Source organism: Ursus americanus, chromosome 28, assembly GCF_024610735.1.
Source record: "Ursus americanus isolate L20-20 chromosome 28, mUrsAme1.1.p, whole genome shotgun sequence".
Taxonomy (NCBI): Eukaryota; Metazoa; Chordata; class Mammalia; order Carnivora; family Ursidae; genus Ursus; species Ursus americanus.
Window position 1 is genome coordinate 37,120,594 of NC_142154.1, and position 19,394 is coordinate 37,139,987.

Genomic DNA, 19,394 nt, shown 5'->3' on the forward strand with positions numbered 1-19,394 from the left:
TGTGTGCACCGTGTGTGTGTGAGTGCACATGTGTACGGGGTGGGCCAGCATGTCCAACCCGGCCATCTGAGTGTGACCAGACAGCCCTGCTCTGGCCCAGCATTGTCTTTTTTTTTTTCCCCTTAGATTTTATTTATTTATTTAAGAGCAAGAGTGAGAGAGGGGGAGCACAAGCAGGCAGGGGGGCTGAGGGAGAGGGAGAAGCAGACTCCCCGCAGAGCAGGGGCTCGAATCCAGGACCCCAAGACCATGGCCTGAGCCGAAGGCAGATGCTTAACCGACTGAGCTACCCAGGTGTCCGCCCAGCATTGTTTTTCATCCCCACAGAAAGCAGGGGCAGTTCTGATCCCCACTGTGCTGTCCTCTTACCTCCACTCTCCTGAGCACAGGGTTTAGCATCATAAAAGGTCAGAGACTGGAAGGAAATCTGGAGATTATAACACTTGGGCCCTCCCCTGACTGATGGGGCAAACAAGCCCTGGGGAGGGTGCTCTGGCCTGGGGAGGTCACATGGCTGGGAAGAGAACACACATCTCCCCAGCTAGTTTCACACTCTTGCTACAGCCCCATTGCCTGGACTTCTGCCCCACAGGGTGCAAATAAGAGGCCCATGGTTCCCAGGCTGGGGCTGAGGACACAACGAGGAGAAGGTTGTCGGCGAGGTGGGAGCTGCTTCAGCAAGTCTGACAGAAGATTTCAACTACTCCATGCTGACCTCAGTCTGTACTCTGTAACTGATGAAGTTCTTCCCAGCTAAACTCTTAACTCAGGCAAAAGACCCTGCAGGCAAAACATCCCTCAGGGGAACTGAAACTACCCCCTCAAGCAATAGGGACTGCCCTGAGGCAGCAAGACCTTGCCCATGACTGACCCCAAGACAATGATCCACCTGACCTTTACTGCCCATCTGCACTGCCCACCGACCTTTGTCCCACATTCTCCTTATATAAACCTACAGGTATTTTCAGCACTTTGTAGACAGCCTTTGAGACACTAGTCTTGGTCTTCCCAGTGTTGGCCTCATCGAAATAAATTCCTTTCTTGTTTCACTGCTACCCATCTCTCTGCCTTTGCATTTTGTCAGTGGTGAGTGACCAAACCTGATCTGTTTGAGACCCCTGGAGCCAGGTGCTCTTGCACCTGTGGGCCCTGGTTACATGTCCATGGCTGTACCCTACCCAATTTGGGCCAGTGTTAGACCCACTTTGGGACAGCACCCTAGTCTCTTCATGCTGATCAGAATTCTAGCTGGTGGTCAAATATGTTTTGGATTAATTACAAATAGGAAATGAATAAATTCTTACTTGATAAATGCAGGACACAAAACTCTTTCAATATGTGGGGTTCATGAGAAAAAATATTAAATTTTATTTTTGATGAAAGTCTTGAAAATGTTATTGGAATGAATGGATAAAGGAGGACAGTATGACAGGAACTTTGGGATTTGAGCACTTTTTGGTATCTTCATCAAGAGAAAGGATTGCACAAGGGGGATGATGGTGGCAGGGTAGGAGGACTCTACACTCACCTCATCCCATGAACACAACTAGTAACTATCAATTCATTCTAAATACCCCAGAAATCGATTTGAAGACTGACAGAACAAACCCCACAACTAAAGGGAGAGAAGAGGCCACATTGAGGAAGGTAGGAAGTACAGACACATGGTGCTGCAGAGGGAGGGAGCCATGGTTGTAGAGAAGGGAGAGAGAGAGGACCACACAGGGAACACACAAGAATGTTTTTCATAGCCATTGGTTTAGACAGCAAGAAGGGTTGAAATTTGTGAGTGCTTGCCACAGCAGGGCTCAAATCCTGAAGTTTTTCTGTTTCTTTTTTTTTGTTTTAAAGATTTTATTTATTTATTTGACACAGAGAGAGAGAGCAAACACAAGCAGGGGGAGCGGGAGGCAGAGGGAGAGGAAGAAGAAGTAGGCTCCCCATTGAGCAAGGAGCCTGATGTGGGGCTTGATCCCAGGACCCTGGGATCATGACCTGAGCTGAAGGCAGTTGCTTAACTGACTGAGCAACCCAGGCACTCCAGTCCTGAAGTTTTTAAAAGTATTGGCAGGCTGGACTAGGCTTCAGTGTGGAGGCATCCAGGCTGCTCTGGGAGAGAAGGCAGGCAAACAACCTAGGGGCATACAGTGTGGAAACAACGATCTGAAGAGCACCACGGACACACAGTGGGGAGATTATTTGCTCTTCTAGGAGCGTGCCCCTAAGAGGCAGCGTTGAGAGAGAGAGAGACCGGGAACAAAGAGCTGGCTGGTGCCGTTTTCCTCCCCTGCCCCTCAGCATAAACACAGAGCCACCTACACCTGTGGGAAGCAGCACAGACACTGGCCACCTAACTTGCTTATACCATGTCCCACCCCTGCTGTGCTCTGGCAGGACTATCCTTTTCAGTCAGGCTTGCCTCAGTCCCAGTACAGGAGGCCCCTTCCCCCAGAAGACTAGCACAAACCGCTGCCCACACATGTCCCAACCAGAGAGTTCTGCAGGGCCTCCATTCTGGTGGAGGTGGTGACAGGTCTCATTTCGCAAGCAGGCCAGAGCACACCTAGTTAAAACCCACCACATTCAGGCCAGGAACCAAACACTGCCCACTGCAGGCAAGTAGAGCCCTGGCAGATGACTGGCCTGAAGGATAGAGCAGCCAAAACACAACAGCAGATCGCATGCAGCACCAGCAGAGACACTCCCTGAAGAACCAGGCCCTGAGCACTACATGACCTCTTCTTCAGAAAGCCTTTACTTTCAGGAGCAGGAGACATAACTGGCTTTTCTAACACAGAAAAGAAGACAGAGACTTAGACAAAATGCTAAGGTGAAGGAATTTATCCCAAGTGAAAGAACAAGATAAGGCCACGACCAGAGATCTAAGTGAAACAGATATAAGTAACGACTGATGGAGAATTTAAAGCAAAATCACAAGGACAGTCACTGGGCTTGAAAAAAAGAATAGAAGATGTTAGTGAAATCCTTACTACAGAGATAAAAGAGGTAAAAAAGAATCAATCAGAGATGAAAAATGCAATAAATGAGGTTGGTAATAGGCTTGATGCAATGAACAGCAAGCAGGAAGAAGTAGAGGAACAAATTAGTGACAAAGAAGACAAAATAATGGAAAATAATGAAGTTGAACAAAAGAGAGAAAGAATTATGGGACATGAAAATAGACTTAGGGAACTCAGTGACTCCATCAAATGTAATAACATTTGTATTATAGGAGTCCCAGAAGAAGAAGACAGAGAAAAGGAGGCAGAAAGTTTATCTGAAGAAATAATAGCTGAAAAATTCCCTAATCTGAGGAAGGAAGCAGATATCCAGATCCAGGAGCCGCAGAGAATGCCCATTAAAATGAACAAAAGCAGACCCACACCAAGACATATTATCATTAAGCTGGCAAAATCTAGGGTAAGGGAACAAATCTTAAAAGCAACAAGACAAAAGAAGACAGTTATTTAAAAGGGAAAACCCATTAGGTAGCAGATTTTCAGCAGAAACTCTTCAAGCTAGAAGAAAGTGGCATAATATATTCCAAGTGCTGAGTGGGGTAGAGCCAAGAGCATTCTATGCAGCAAGGTTAGCATTCAAAATAGAAGGAGAAATAAGTTTCACAGATAAACAAAAAATTAAAGGAGTTCATGACCAGGAAAACAGGCCTGTAAGAAATTCCAAAGGGGACTCTGTGACTGGAAAAGAAGGACCAAAAGTGACAGTATGAAGGTAGGAAACACAAAAGCAATAAAAATGAATATTTCTATTAAAAAATCAGTCAAAGAACTCACTTTAAAAAAGGATGTAAAATATGACAACATATACTTAAAACATGGGGAGGACAGGAGTAAAGAACGGGTTCAAGCTTAAATCAGATCAATTTAATATAGACTGCTATGTGGAGAAGATCTTCCATGCAAACCTAACGGTAACCACAAATCAAAAACTACAAATACATATGCAAAGAATAAAGAGAAAGAAATCCAAATACATCACTAAAGAAAACGAGCAAACCATGAGAGAAAGATATAAAAGGGTCAGAGAAAATCTCCAGAAACAATCACAAAACAAGTAACAAAACGGCAATAAATACATATCTATCAAAAATTACCTTTTTCAAAATCAATACTCACTTGAATGTAAATGGACTAAATGATCTAATCAAAAGACATAGAGTGTCAGAATGGATTAAAAAAAAAAAAAGACCTATCTATATCTTGCCTACAAGAGACTCATTTTAGACCTAAAGACACCTGCAGGTTGAAAGGGAAAGGATGGGAGAAACATCTACCATGCAAATGGATTTTGTTAAAAGAAAGCAGGAGTAGCAATACTTGTATTGGACAAAATAGACTTTAAAATAAAGACTGTAAAAAGATACAAGGACACAACACAATAATAAAGGGGACAATCCAACAAGAAGATACAAAAATTATACATATTTATGCACCCAACATGGGAGCACCCAAATACATAAAACAATAACAAACATACAGGAACTAATCAATAATAATATAAAAATAGTAGGGGACTTGAACACCCCACTTACATCAATGGACAGATCATCTAAACAGAAAATCAACAAGAAGACAATGGCTTTGAATGACACACTAGACCCAATAGATTTAACAGATATATTCAGAACATTCCATCCTAAAACAGCAGAATACACATTCTTTTCAAGTGCACATGGAACATTCTCCAGAATAGATCATATATTAGGCCACAAAACAGGCCTCAACAAATTCAAGAAAACTGAAGTCATACCATACACTTTTCTTTTTTTTTTTAATTAATTTATTTATTTGACAGAGACAGACAGCCAGCAAGAGAGAGGGAACACAAGCAGGGGGAGTGGGAGAGGAAGAAGCAGGCTCCTAGCGGAGGAGCCTGATGTGGGGCTCCATCCCAGGATGCTGGGATCACGCCCTGAGCTGAAGGCAGATGCTTAACCGCTGTGCCACCCAGGCGCCCCTACCATACACTTTTCTGACCACAATGCTATGAAACTAGAAGTCAACCACAAGAAAAAATCTGGAAAGACCACAAATACATAGAGGTTAAGTAACACGCTAGTAAACAATGAATGGGTCAAACAGGAAATAAAAGAAGAAATTTAAAAAAATACATGGAAACAAATGAAAATGAAAACACAAATAAAACCTTGGGATGCAGCAACAGTATTTTTGTTGTTGTTGTTCTTTGGTTTTTTTGTTTGTTTGTTTTTGAGAGAGAGAGCATGTGAGCAAGTGGGGGGGTGGAGGGGAGCAGAGAGAGAGGAAGAGAATCCCAAGCAGGCTCTGCATTCAGTGAAGAGCCCAACATGGGGCTCATCGCACAAGCCTGAGATCATGGACTGAGACAAAATCAAGAGTCGATTCTTAACTGACTGAGCCGCCCAGGCGCCCCCACAAAAGCGGTTCTACCTCGAGAAGCAAGAGAAATCTTACACCTTACACCTAAAAGAGCTTGGAAAAGAACAACAAAGCCTAAAGCCAGCAGAAGGAAGGAAATAAAGATTAGAGCAGAAATAAATGATTTAGAAACTAAGAAAGCATTAGAAAAGGGGAGCCTGGCTAGCTCAGCTGTAGAGCAGGCAACTCTTGATCCTGGGGTCATGAGTTCGAGACCCATGTTGGGCACAGAGGTTACAGACATACATAGATACATACATAACAAGAAAAACAATAGAACAGATCGATTAAACCAGGAGCTGGTTCTTTGAAAAAATTAATAAAATCGATAAACATTAAGCCAGACCTATCAAACAGAAAAAAGGACCCAAATAAGTAAAATCACAAATGAGAGAGGAGAAATAACAACCAACACCACAGAACTACAAACAGTTATAAGAGATTATTATGAAAAACTATATGCCAACAAATTGGACAACACAGAGAAAACGGATAAATTCCTAAAAACATATGAATTACCAAAACTGAAATAGAAAATATGAACAGACTGATAACCAGCAAAGAAACTGAATCAGTAATCAAAAAACTTCCAACAGGGACGCCTGGGGGGCGCAGTCAGTTGAGCATCTGCCTTCGGCTCAGGTCATGATCTCAAGGTCCTGGATCAAGTCCTGCACCAGGATCCTTGCTCAGCAGGGAGTCTGCTTCTCCCTCTGCTTCTGCCCCTTCCCCCTGCTTCTGTGCGCTCTCTCTCACTCTCTCTGTCAAATAAATTAATCAAATTAAAACAAAACAAAACAAAAACAAAAACACCAACTTCCAACAAAGAAAAGTCCAGGACCATGGGGTACCTGTCTGGCTTAGTCCATAGAGCATGCAGCTCTTTTTTTTTTTTTTTTTTAAGGTTTTATTTATTTATTTATTTATTTTTAAAAGATTCTATTTATTTCTTTTGTGGGGGGGACACAAGCAGGGGGAGCAGCAGAGGGAGAGGGAGAAGCAGGCTCCTTGCTGAGCAGGGAGCCCAATGTGGGGCTTGATCCCAGGACCCCGGGATCATGACCTGAGCCAAAGCCAGATGCTTAACTGTCTGAGCCACCCAGGCACCCGAGCATGCAGCTCTTGATCTTGGGGTTGTAGCACTACATTGGGTGTAGAGATTACTTAAAAAATAAAATCTTTAATAAATAAATAATAAAATAAAATTAGGAAGAACAAATTTGAGGCATCTAGCTGGCTCATTTGGGAGAGTGTGTGACTCTTGATGTTGGGGTCAAGAGATTACATTAAAAAAAAAAAGTCCAGGACTAGATAACCTCACAGGCAAATTCTACCAAACATTTAAAGGAGAATTAATATCTATTCTTCTCAAACTATTCCAAAAAGTAGAAAAGGAGAGAAAATTCCAAATTCATTCTGTGAGGCCAGCATGACTGATACCAAAATCAAATAAAGACACCACAAAAAAAGAGAACAACCAATATCTCTGATGAACATAGATGCAAAAATCCTCAACAAAATACTAGCAAACTGAATCCAACAATACATTAAAAAAATCAGTCACCACGATCGAGTGGGATTTATTCTTGGGTTGCAAGTGTGGTTCAATATTCACAAATCAATCAACATGGTACATCCCGTCAATAAGAGAAAGGGTAACAACTGATGATGATTTCATGGTGCCTGGTGGCTCAGGTGGTTAAGTGTCCGACTTTTGATTTTGGCTCAGGTCATGATCTCGAGGTAGTGAGATTGAGCCCAGCATCAGGCTCTGCACTCAGGGGGGCATCTGCTTCTCTCCCTCTGCCCCTCCCCCCACTCGTGCGCATGTGCTCTTTCTTTTAAATAAATAAATAAATCTTTAAAAAAAAAGAACTATATGATCATTTCAACAGATGCAGAAAAAACATTTGACAAAATACAACATTCATAGGGGCGCCTGGGTGGCACAGCGGTTAAGTGTCTGCCTTCGGCTCAGGGCATGATCCCGGCGTTATGGGATCGAGCCCCACATCAGGCTCCTCCGCTATGAGCCTGCTTCTTCCTCTCCCACTCCCCCTGCTTGTGTTCCCTCTCTCGCTGGCTGTCTCTGTCTCTGTCAAATAAATAAATAAATAAATCTTAAAAAAAAAATACAACATTCATTTATGGTAAAAACCCTCAACAAAGTAGGTTTAGATGGAACATACCTTAATATAATAAAAATACCCACAGCTAACATCATTCTATATTGGGGAAAAAATGAGAGCTTTTTCTCTACGGTCAGGAACAAAACAGGGATGCCCACTCTCACCACTTTTATTTAACATAGTACTAAGTCCTAACCACAGCAATCAGACAACAAAAAGTAATATAGGCATCCAAATTGGTAGGAAGAAATAAAACTTTCACTATTTGCAAATGACACGATACTCTATATAGAAAACCCGAAGGCCTCCACCGACAAACTGCTGAAACTGATAAACAAATTCAGTAAAGACGCAGAACACAAAATCAACGTACAGAAATCTGCTGCATTCCTTCTTTTTTTCAAATTATTTATTTATTTATTTATTTCAGAGAGAGACAGAACACACAGTGGGGAGGGGCAGAGGAAGAGCGAGAGAGAAACCTGAGCAGACTCCACGCTGAATGTGGAGCCCAATGTGGGGCTCAATCTCATGACCCTGAAATCAGACCTGAGCTGAAACCAAGTCAGATGCCCAACTGACTGCACCAGGCAAGCGCCCCTCTGTTGCATTTCTATACACTAATAACAAAGCGGCAGGAAGAGAAATTAAGGAATCAATCCCATTTACAATTGCACCAAAAATAATAAGATAGTTAGTCCTCCTTCCCAACATGGAGCAGTTAACATCACAGAGCTGAAATTGCCACAGCTGGAGAAGCCCAAGAGCTAGCTGAACCACAAAGTGGAGCTCTTGTCCACGTCCACTGCCCAGGTCAAGGGGTACAGACCAAGTGTGTGGAAGCCAGGGACCATCTGAATGTGCTGAAGATCAAGGGGAAAGAATTATTCATTCCACTGACAAGTTCTATGTATCTCCCTGGGAAGCTACAGGACGTGGACCATGTTCTCATTGTTGTGGGAATAGGCTACTATGTAGAAAAGACACCTGAGGATGCCAAGGACTTTTTTGAGAGGAAGACAGACTTCACCGAGCAAATGGAGAAAATCTAGCCATCTCTGCAGGCGAAGCAAGCCATGAGACAGGGTGTCATGGAGATCATGAGCCAGAAGATTCAGCAGCTCACAGCTGTGGGGGCAACTCAAGCTACTGCCAACCTGAGAGCTTGTTCTCTCTCTAATAAATAAATAAAACCTTTAATTTTTTTTTAATTAAAAAAAACCCCTAGGTATAAACCTAACCAAAGAGGTGAAAGACCTGCACTCTGAAAATCATAAAACACTGATGAAAGAAATTGAAGATGATCCAAAGAAATGGAAAGACATTCCATGCTCATGGGTCAGAAGAAGAACTATTAAAATGTCTATACTACCCAAAGCAATCTGTACATTTAACACAATCCCTATCAAAATACCAACAGCATTTTTCACAGAACTAGAACAAACAATCCTAAATTTGTATGGAACCACAAAAGACCCTGAATAGACAAAACAACCTTGAAAAAGAAAAGCAAAGCTGGAGATGTCATAATTCTGGACTTGAAGTTATATTACAAAGCTGTAGTGATCAAGACAGTATGGTACTGGCACAAAAACAGACAGATCAATAGAACAGAATAGAACCCAGAAATGAACCCACAATTATATGGTCAATTAAGCTTAGACAAAGTAGGAAAGAATATCCAATGGGAAAAGTACAGTCTCTTCAACAAATGGTGTTGGGAAAACTGGACAGCTACATGCAGAAGAATGAAACTGGACTATTCTCTTTCACCATACACAAAAACAGACTCAACGTGGATTAAAGACCTAAATGTGAAACTCGAAATCATAAAAGTTCTAGCAAAAAGCACAGACGCTAATTTCTCTGACATTAGCTGTAGCAACTTTTTCTAGATATGTCTCCTGAGGCCAGGGAAATAAAAGCGAAAATAATCTATTGGGACTACATCAAAATAAAAGGCTTCTGCACAGCCAAGGAAACAACAAAACTGAAAGGCAGCCTACTAAATGGGAGAAGATATTCTCAAATGATATCTAATAAAGTGTTAATATCCAAAATATATAAAAGACCTATAAAACTCAACACCCAGAGTGCCTGGGTGGCTCAGTCGGTTAAGTGGCTTACTTTGACTCAGGTCATGACCCCAGGGATCCTGGGATCCCCTGATCCTGGGATCCAGCCCTGCGTGGGGCTTCCTGCTCAGCAGGGAGTCTGCTTCTCCCTCTGCCCCTCCCCCTACTCATGTGCTCTCTCTCTCTCAAATAATCTTTTTTTTAAAAAGATTTTATTTATTTATTTGACAGAGACAGACAGCCAGCGAGAGAGGGAACACAAGCAGGGGGAGTGGGAGAGAAAGAAGCAGGCTCCCAGCAGAAGAGCCTGATGTGGGGCTCGATCCCAGAACGCCGGGATCACGCCCTGAGCCGAAGGCAGACGCTGGACGACTGCGCCACCCAGGTGACTCTCAAATAAATAAAATCTTAAAAAAAAAAAAAAAAAACTCAATACCCAAAAAAACAAATAATCCAATCAAAAAATGGGCAGAAGAAATGAACAGACATTTCTCCAAAGATGACATCCAGATGGCCAACAGACACATGAAAAAAATACTCAACATCAGTTGTCATCAGGGAAGTGCAAATCAAAATTGCCCTGAGAGATCACCTCACACCTGTCAGAATGACTAAAATTAACAACACAAAAACAACAGGTGCTGGCGAGGATGTGGAGAAAGGGAAACGCTTCTGCACTGTTGGTGGGAATGCAAACTGGTATGGCCACTGTGGAAAACAGGATGGGGGTCCCTCAAAAATTTAAAAATAGAACTACCCTGTGATCCAGAAATCGCAATACTAGGTATTCACCCAAAGAACACAAAAATATCAATTCAAAGGGATACATGCCCCCCTATGCTCATTGCAGCATTATTTACAATAGCCAAATTACGGATACAGCCCGTGTCCATGGACTGATGAATGGATAAAGGAAATGTGTGTAGACACACACACGCGGGAATATTATTCAGCCTAAAAAAGAATGAAATCTTGCCATTTGCAATAATATGGAAGGAGCTAGAGATTTCACTTATGCTAAGTGAAATAAGTCAGAGAAAGACAAATACCATATGATTTCACTCACATGTGGAATGTAAGAAAGAAAACAAATGAACAAAGGAAAATAAGAGGGTGAGTGAGAGAAAGGCAAACCAAGAAACAGACTCTTAACTATACAGAATTGATGGTGACCAGGGGAGAGGGGTGGGGGGTGGGGGGATGGGTTAAGTAGGTGATGGGGATTAAGGAGTAACTTGTGATGAGCACTGGGGGATGTACAGAAGTGTTGAATCACTATTTGTACAGCTGAAACTAATATTACACTGTATGTTTACTGGAATTTTTTTTTTAAAGATTATCTTAGAGAGAGTAGATGGGGGGTGCAGAGCGAGAGGGAGAGAATCCTCAAGCAACTCCCCACTGAGCACGGAGCCCGATGTGGGGTTCAATCCCAGGACCGTGAGATCACGACCTGAGTCGAAACCAAGAGTCAGATGCTTAACCAACTGAGCCACCCAGGTGCCCCGACTAACTGGAATTTAAACAAGAACTTGAAAAAAATGCCCCAAATAAATATTTCCTAATAAATGCTGAATACATCTATTAAAAAAAGAGAGAGAGAGAGAGAAAGAATCAGAAAGTCCCTGTGTCCCCACAGGAGGTAAAATACCCTTGAGGAAAACAAGAGGCTGCTCTATTGACAGGCTCCCCCAGACAACAATCCCAATGTCCTGGAAAGGGGAGTATAATTTGAGTTCTTGTGTGTTCTGGAGACCCTCCAGGGCTGCCCTTAGAAAGGCTGGATGGGAAAGGGATCTTGTAGGGGGCCCTCTGAAAGGAGAGGCAGCCAGGGCTTGCTAGTGTGGGATCCCAGGGAGGGCTGGGGGCAGTGTTCTGGGCTGTGAGGGTACTCGCCCCCCAACAGGGCTGATTCAGACACTGAGGAAACAGAAGTGAGTGGCTGGGGTTGCTTTCTCAGCTCTGTGTTAGGCTGAGCACCAGGGAGGGATTCCTTCACCCTCTGAAGACCCAAAGTGAGGTGTCATCACTAACCAGAGGGCCCCATCCCTGGCATTCTTGAGGTGCTGTTTGCACAGTGACATGGTGTGGCCAGAGCAGCGCCCAGAGTTCCGGCTGCAGGGACTGGCTGGACAAGGGGTTTTCCTCAGTGTGGAAGGCATAAGTTACCTCAAGCTCCAGTATGGACCAGATGCTGGTGTGTGTGTGTGTGTGTGTGTGTGTGTGTATGTGTGTGTGTGTGTGTATTCTTGTCTTATCTGCCTCTGCCTTTCTGGAAAAGGTCATATCTGTCCCGAAGATGCAGGGAGGAGCTCTGCAGGGAACCTCTGTGTTACTGTCTACTTTTGGAAGATTAGAGCAATGCTTAGTTTGCACATCACTTTTAGACATTTTCCTTTTGTATCCACACTCTCATCTGCTTCTCACCACACCCAGTGAGGCAGGCCGGGAGAAACCTCTGTTTTCTCACAGAGAGGACTGGCTCCTGTTGAGACCACTTAATGGGAGATTGTCTTCCTCCTGCTGCTTCCTTCCACATTCCCTGGGAAGTACTATTCCATGGCCCAGGCCAGGGCATACAAGGAAAGAGGAGACTGGGCCTGTTAGAAGCTTCTAGTCTGTGAGGAAAAGCAAAATAAGAATAACATCCAGTGGAACATGAGAAACTAGGTGTAGTAACAAAGTATCATTGTGATACACCATTTTCTTTTCCAAATGAATTGTTATTGTCCTTTATTATTTTCATATTTGAGAGAGAGAGAGAAGGGGAAAGGGCAAAGGGAGAGGGAGATACAATCTCAAGCAGACTTCACACTGAGCACAGAGCCCAACATGGGGTTCGATCTCATGACCCTAAGATCATGACCTGAGCCGAAATCAAGAGTCAGATGCTTCACCGACTGAGCCACCCAGGTGTCCCCGAAATGAATTTTTAAATCAACTTGTTGAATGCCACAAGAATTCCTCTTAAAACAATAGAAAAACTACCAAAAAAGTATAGAAGAGTATATTGAAGATATAACCAGAAAATAGTGGGGGGATAAAAGATACACTAGAGAGGATCATCAAACTCCAACTTCGGTTCTTTGGGAAAAAAAACTAATAAAACTGACAACATCTGACAAGATTTATAAGGTCAAAAAAAGAGAAGGCATAAATAAATAATATTGAGAATGAAAAAAAGGACATTACAATAGAGCAGAGTCAAATGATAGAGAATATGAACTGTGTGCCAATGAGTTTTAAAACTGCAGAAAATGTATATTATACATATATAACATATAAAACCTAGATATAACTTAGATACATAACTTAGATATAGGTATATAACTTGTATATATGTGTGTGTGTATATATAAATTAAAATTGACTCATGAAGAAAAAGAAAACCTGAATGTCATATAACAAAAGACAAGAATCACTAGCAAAACATCAGGACTTGATGGCTTTGCTGGAAAACATTTAAGTAACATCTAGATCATTCCAGCCTGATACAAAATCTTTCAGAGGTAAAAAAAAAGAAAAGAGAGAGAGAGAGAGAGAAAGAAAATACTCTCCAGCTGGTATAAGGAGTTTCTATATCCTTGATAATAAAACAAGACAAGGATAGAACAATAAAGTAATATTTTACCAGGCCAATCCCACTAGAGAAATTAAATATAAAAGTCTAATAACAATGTCAAGAAACTGAGTACAAAAATATTTAAAAATACAATGTGATCAAGTTGTGTTTTTCAGTGGCTTGAGTGTGTGCCCCCCCCCCGCCCCCGGCCAAATTCCTTTGTTGAAACCCTAATCCCAGTGTGATGATACAAGGAGGTGGGGATTCTGGGAGGTAATTTGGTCATGGGGGTGGAGCGCTCATAAATGGAATTAATGGCCTTATTAATGGCTAGGGAGCTAGCTAGCTCTTTTTCCTACCATGTGAAGAAGATACAATAAGTCAGCTGTCTGCAGTCTGAGGAAGGGGCAGGGGCAGCAACTATCTTTTGGCACCCTGATCTGAGACTTTCAGCCTCTAGAACTGTGAGAAATAAATTTCTGTTGTTCGAGCCACCCAGTTTATGTGTTGTTGCTGTTTCTTTTTTTTTTTTTTTTAATATATGCGTGGCTCACATTTGTGGCATCTATTTTATTGCCAGTGGGCTGTGTGGCTTTAGATTAACCCCCATGTGTCATCCTGATCGCCTCTCGAGTCTTTTTTTTTTTTTTTTGGCAGACAAGAGACAGTGAGAGAGGGAACACAATCAGGGGGAGTGGGAGAGGAAGAAGCAGACTCCCCGCTGAGCAGGGAGCCCGATGTAGGGCTCGCTCCCAGGACAGTGAGATCATGACCTGACCAGAAGGCAGACGCTTGACAATTGAACCACCCAAGCGCCCCGCAGTTTATGGTATTTTGTCTAAAACAGATTTATTCTAGAAATGCAAGACTGGCTGGACATTTGGAAATCACTCAATGCCACCCACCACATTAACAATCTAAAAGAAAAATCAATAAATAAAGTCTTAAAAAAAAAAAAGTGGCACCTGGGTGGCTCAGTGGGTTAAGCAGTTAAGCGTCTGCCTTGGGCTCTGGTCTGATCCCGGAGTGCCGGATCAAGCCCTGAGTCTGGCTCCCTGCTCAGTGGGGAGTCTGCTTCTCCTTCTGCCCCTCCCCCTGCTCGTGTTCGCTTGCTCTCAAATAAATAAAATCTTTAAAAAAAAATTTTAAATAAAAGAAAAATCATATGATCATAACTTAATAGATTCAGTAAAAGTTCTTAGTAAACTGAGAATATAAGCATCCTTTACCCCATAAAAGGTATGTAATACCTATAAGACACATCAAAGTCAATAGAGAAGCATTTAAAAGCATTCCTTTAAAATCGGGCATCAGAAAAACGGTCCACTTAACTCATTTCTACTTATTATATAAGAAACATTGTATATGCTGACTGCTCAATAAGAAAAAATAAATCTAAATAGTAGAAGAAATGAAAAGATCCCAGATAATATGATTTTGTCAATAGAAAATGCAAAATAATCTACACACAACTTATTAGAGTTAATGAAAGAGTCAAGTAAGATTGCCAGATATAAGATCCTATACAAGAGTCAACTACATTTTTTTTTTTTTAATTAGACTCTACTCCCAGTGTGGGGCTTGAATTCAGGACCCTGAGATCAAGAGTCATATGTTCTACCAACTGAGCCAGCCAGGTGCCCCGAGTCAACTACATTTACCCACAAGAGCAATGTATAGTTAGGAAATGCAACTTTAAAAATTAACAAAGGATGTAAGATCCTTAGTAGACATTTTTAACATTTTACTGAAAAAAATAAAGAAGACTTAAACATACAGAGAGACAAATCCTGTCCATTAACAAGATGAAGATTCAATTCTCCCTAATTAATTTACAGGCTTAATACAGATCCAACAAGGATTTTCGTGGAAATTGACAAGGCAATTTTAAACATTTTTGAAAGACCAAAAGGTAGCCAAATTACCCCTAAAAAGAAAACCAACTAGAGGAACTAAGGCTATATGATTTCGAGTTTTATCTTATTATAAACCCACAGCAATTAGGATGTATGGTATTTCAAGGAACAGAATAGAGAGCCACAATGTTTATGGCATTGACTGTGGTGATGGTTTCATAGATGCATATACTTATTTACAAACTCACCAAGTTGTATACATTAAATAGTACAGCTTTTCATATTCAATCATACTTCAATAGACTGGTTTAAGAAAAAATTAGAGAGAGCCCAGAAACATTCCCTTGTATATAAGGAAAGCTGATTTATGTCAGTGTTGTCACTGAAGATCAGTGGGAAAGGAGAAACCAGTCAGTAAATAAATAGTGTGGGACAACTGTCAGTCAGTGGGAGGAGGGGGGTGGATAAAAACTGATCCACACTTCACACTATGCACAACAATTCGGTTCCAGAAGAATCAAGGACTTAAATATGAAAGACATAGCTTTAAAAGATAGAATTTCCTTAATAACTTGAGGTAGTGATTTATTAAACAAAACACACAAAAAAAGCACAAATCAGAATGAAAAAAATCAATCTGACATTAAAATTAAGACCAGTTCACCAAGACACACTATAAGAAGAATGGAAAGGGAAGCTATAAGCGGAAAGAAGGTAACTGCATCATATAACCAACAAAGAATAACTATTTACAATCTCTCTTGGGGCACCTAGGTGGCTGAGTCGAATAAGTGTCAGACTCTTGGTTTCAGCTCTGGTTGTGATCTCGGGGTTGTGGGATCTAGCCCCGCGTCAGGCTATGCACTCAGCATGGAGTCAGCTTGAGGTTTCTCTCTCCCTCTCCTTCTGCTCCTCACCCTCATTTGTGCACGCGTGCGCTCTCTCTCAGATAAATAAATCTTAAAAAAATAGAAGTCTCTCGAGTCTAGAGGCTGTGTTAAAAACACTCCCAAAATAATTAAGACAAAGATTCACAATATAAGGAAAAAAATGGGTGAAAGACACGTACAGGCATTTCAATGAAGGTAAACCATGATGGCCAAAAAAAAAAAAAAAAACTTTGAAAAGATACTCAACCTCAGTAGTAATTAGAGAAATGTACATTAAAAAACTACCGTCAGATATCATTTCATAACTACCAGATAGACAAAAATTAAAGTCAGCAAACCAACGGCCAGTAAGGACGAGAAGCTATGGAAATACACAAATGCCATTGATGGAAATGGGTACATTCACTCCTGGGACAAATTATTACATTTACCTGCCCTGACCCAGTGGTTCTATTCCACACTTTAGAAAACGAAAGTCTTGCAGGTATTCATTGTTAGTAACATCATACTAATAACCAAAATCTAGGGAAAGAAACCAAACCTCCACGAAGAGAGAAAAGATCTATGAACTGGTCTGTTCCGGCAATGTAATTAATACAAAACCTGTACTGCCCAATACGCTCATTATTTTCACCTGCTGGTTGAGCGCTTGAGGAGCAGCCAGTCCCAATTGAAATACAGAAAGTGCAAGATACATGCTTCATTTAGAAGGTTTAGCACCTTAAAAAAGACAATGCAAGCACTTTTAATCTTCTGTATTGGTTTCACGATGAAACAAGATCTCGGACTAGATACGGTTTCCTTTTATCTTATTTAACGAGCTTCTTAAAAAACTTTAAATTCTCCTGCTTCTACTTGACAGGAGAGCAACAGAAACCTTTTTTTTTTACTTAACTGCCTTGTAAAACTAAACCCAGAATGAAATCTCGCCCTTTGCAAACATGTGGATGGAACTAGAAAATATTATGTTGAGCAAAATAAAGTATCATATAATTTCACTCGTATGTGGAAGTTAAGGACAATCACAGAAGAAAAAGAAAATAAGTGAAAAGCTGAGATAAACTTTCAAGTCCCGCTGCTTCCACTTGGAAAGGGAGCCGCAAGTGGGAAAAAAAAAAAAAAAAAGCCAACACACGTAACCAACCGATTAAACTCCTAAATTTCAAACAACTCCAAAAAAAAACCCCAAGAGGAGTACTATTTTAATGCTGCAAAATGCAAGTGAAAAACCACCACGTAATCCATTTTATACCCATCTAACACACCCAAGACAAAAAAAAATTAACCCAAACAATCCCCAATAAAAAATATTTAGACACAAGCAGATATTAAAAACCCGTCCTAAATACTATCACTAGAAAAGAACGCAAAAAAATTCTCATTCGAAAAACACCAATCTTTCTTTCCTAAAACAATATATGAACCTTGCCAAAGCAAGGCCTACAAAAAATTGGTTTAAGACTCAAAGTTGTTCCTCTCCACGGAAATCTTTAGTAAAAGGCGAAAGATTTATACGATCTGAAGAGAAACCAGAGTACGTCGAAACGTCCTGTAACTCACGCCTCAGGTAAAGAAAACTCCTAGTACGCTGATGGTGTCTAGTTAATACAAGACTCAGTGCCTGAATAAAAATTTTTAGCTTACCCTGTAAGTAGAGATCTAATTGTAAGACATATGAGTGGGAGAGTTTTAAGGTTTTATTGTTTTAAATTTGTACCGTGTGCAGTGCACTGTGGGTATGCAAATAATCGAGTCACCCCTGTTTCGGTTGGGAAAATAGGTTCGTATTCACGCTGTACCTCGGCGTTACCGTTAGGGGGCGAAGCAGAGGGTGGACTGACTGGGATCTAAACGCCCTATTGATAAGAGACTCGGGCTTTACGTTTTATGTATTTGTACGCAGTTTGGTTTCTGTCGAGTAAAGACTGCCATTAAACCGAATAAGAGAAAATTAGCAAATAAGTGATTGATACAAAATTCAGGACGGTGGTTCCTCCCTTCCCTGGGAAGGGAGGGGTAAGGTTGGGAAGGGCACACAAAGGTATTTTTTCGTAAGCTGCGTGGTAGGCACACGGGTGTTTTGTTTGTTTGTCCTGTTTTAACCGTGCACCTCCAGATTGTACACTCTTCACCATTCTGCATTTTCGTCTGCCGTTTGAGAAAAATTTCTGTCAGGGTCTGGTTTAAAATTGGAGCCTGCGTGCTTGGCTTCAGGTTTCCTGCCCCACCTGCTGCTGTTTTGGGAGATGAAATCTTGTATTCCAGGTTCAGATCCCGGGTCTCCATATCCTGTGTTTTTACTTTTTTTTTTTTTAAGTTTATTTTATTTTTTAAACTAATCTCTACACACATTGTGGGGCTTAAACTCATGATCCCAAGATCAAGAGTCAGGTGCTTTTTGAACGGAACCAGCCAGGCACCCCACCGTTATAGTATGCTTTTAAAATGTGCTGTTCTGTATGTATTGTTCTTTGGTGTGCTTGTTGATTCTGATTAGTGAAAGAAACAAACCTGAGAAAAATAAAACAAGATGAAATCAGAGAGGTAGACAAACCATAAGAGACTCTTCATCATAGGAAACAAACTGGGGGCTGCTGGAGGGAAGGGTGGGGGGATGGGGTACCTGGGTGATAGGCATTAAGGAGGGTACGTGATGGAATGAGCGCTGGGTGTTATATACAACTGATGAATCACTGAACTCTACTTCTGACACTAATAATAGACTATGTTAATTAACTGAATTCAAAAAAAAAAAAAAAACCTTCCAGAAAAAAATAAAATAAAACGTTCTTTCCTCTGTGGCGCTCAGTTACTAGATCCGACCCCCCTGCAAGGCTTCCCTAACCATCGTGGTAACTGAACAGCCTCGAGAAAGGAAATTGCAGCTCTTTTTGTTTTTTCTAGCTGATTATATAAACATTTTCCTTCCCAGCTTTGACACCTTCTTTAAATTGACACTCCCCCCCCCACTTCGCTGGTTCCTTTGCTCATAACTAGTCAATCATATGTGACATGTATTTTATTTTTTTATTTTTATTTTTAAAGATTTTATTTATTTATTTGACAGAGACAGCCAGCCAGCAGAGAGGGAACACAAGCAGGGGGAGTGGGAGAGGAAGAAGCAGGCTCCCAGCGGAGGAGCCTGATGTGGGGCTCCATCCCCCAACGCCAGGATCACGCCCTGAGCTGAAGGCAGACGCTTAACGACTGCGCCACCCAGGCACCCCATGACATGTATTTTAAATTTTACATTTTAATTTTTTAAAAAGTCTACTACAGGGGTGCCTGAGTGGCTCAGTAGTTAAGGTTAAGCGTCTGCCTTCCCCTCCTCCTGTCCGGGGAGCTTGCTTCTCCCTCCCCCTCTGCCTGCCCCTCCCCTTGCTTGTGCTCTCCCTCTTTCTCTCTGTCAAATAAATAAATAAAATCTTCAAAAAAAGTTAAAAAATTAAAAAAATTAAAAGTCTA

The 19,394-nt window shown here is 41.4% G+C and overlaps 1 non-coding gene and 1 pseudogene across 1 annotated transcript; one reads left to right on the forward strand and one right to left on the reverse strand.

The window, feature by feature from the left end:
• The first annotated feature begins 7,044 nt into the window (after positions 1-7,044).
• Positions 7,045-8,733, forward strand: LOC123800814 (prefoldin subunit 5 pseudogene; annotated as a pseudogene).
• An 8,617-nt stretch (positions 8,734-17,350) lies between these two features.
• On the reverse strand, positions 17,351-17,467 carry LOC123800881 (U5 spliceosomal RNA). Its single transcript, XR_006782032.2, has one exon. It is a non-coding gene; the product is annotated as a U5 spliceosomal RNA (small nuclear RNA).
• Positions 17,468-19,394: the final 1,927 nt, after the last annotated feature.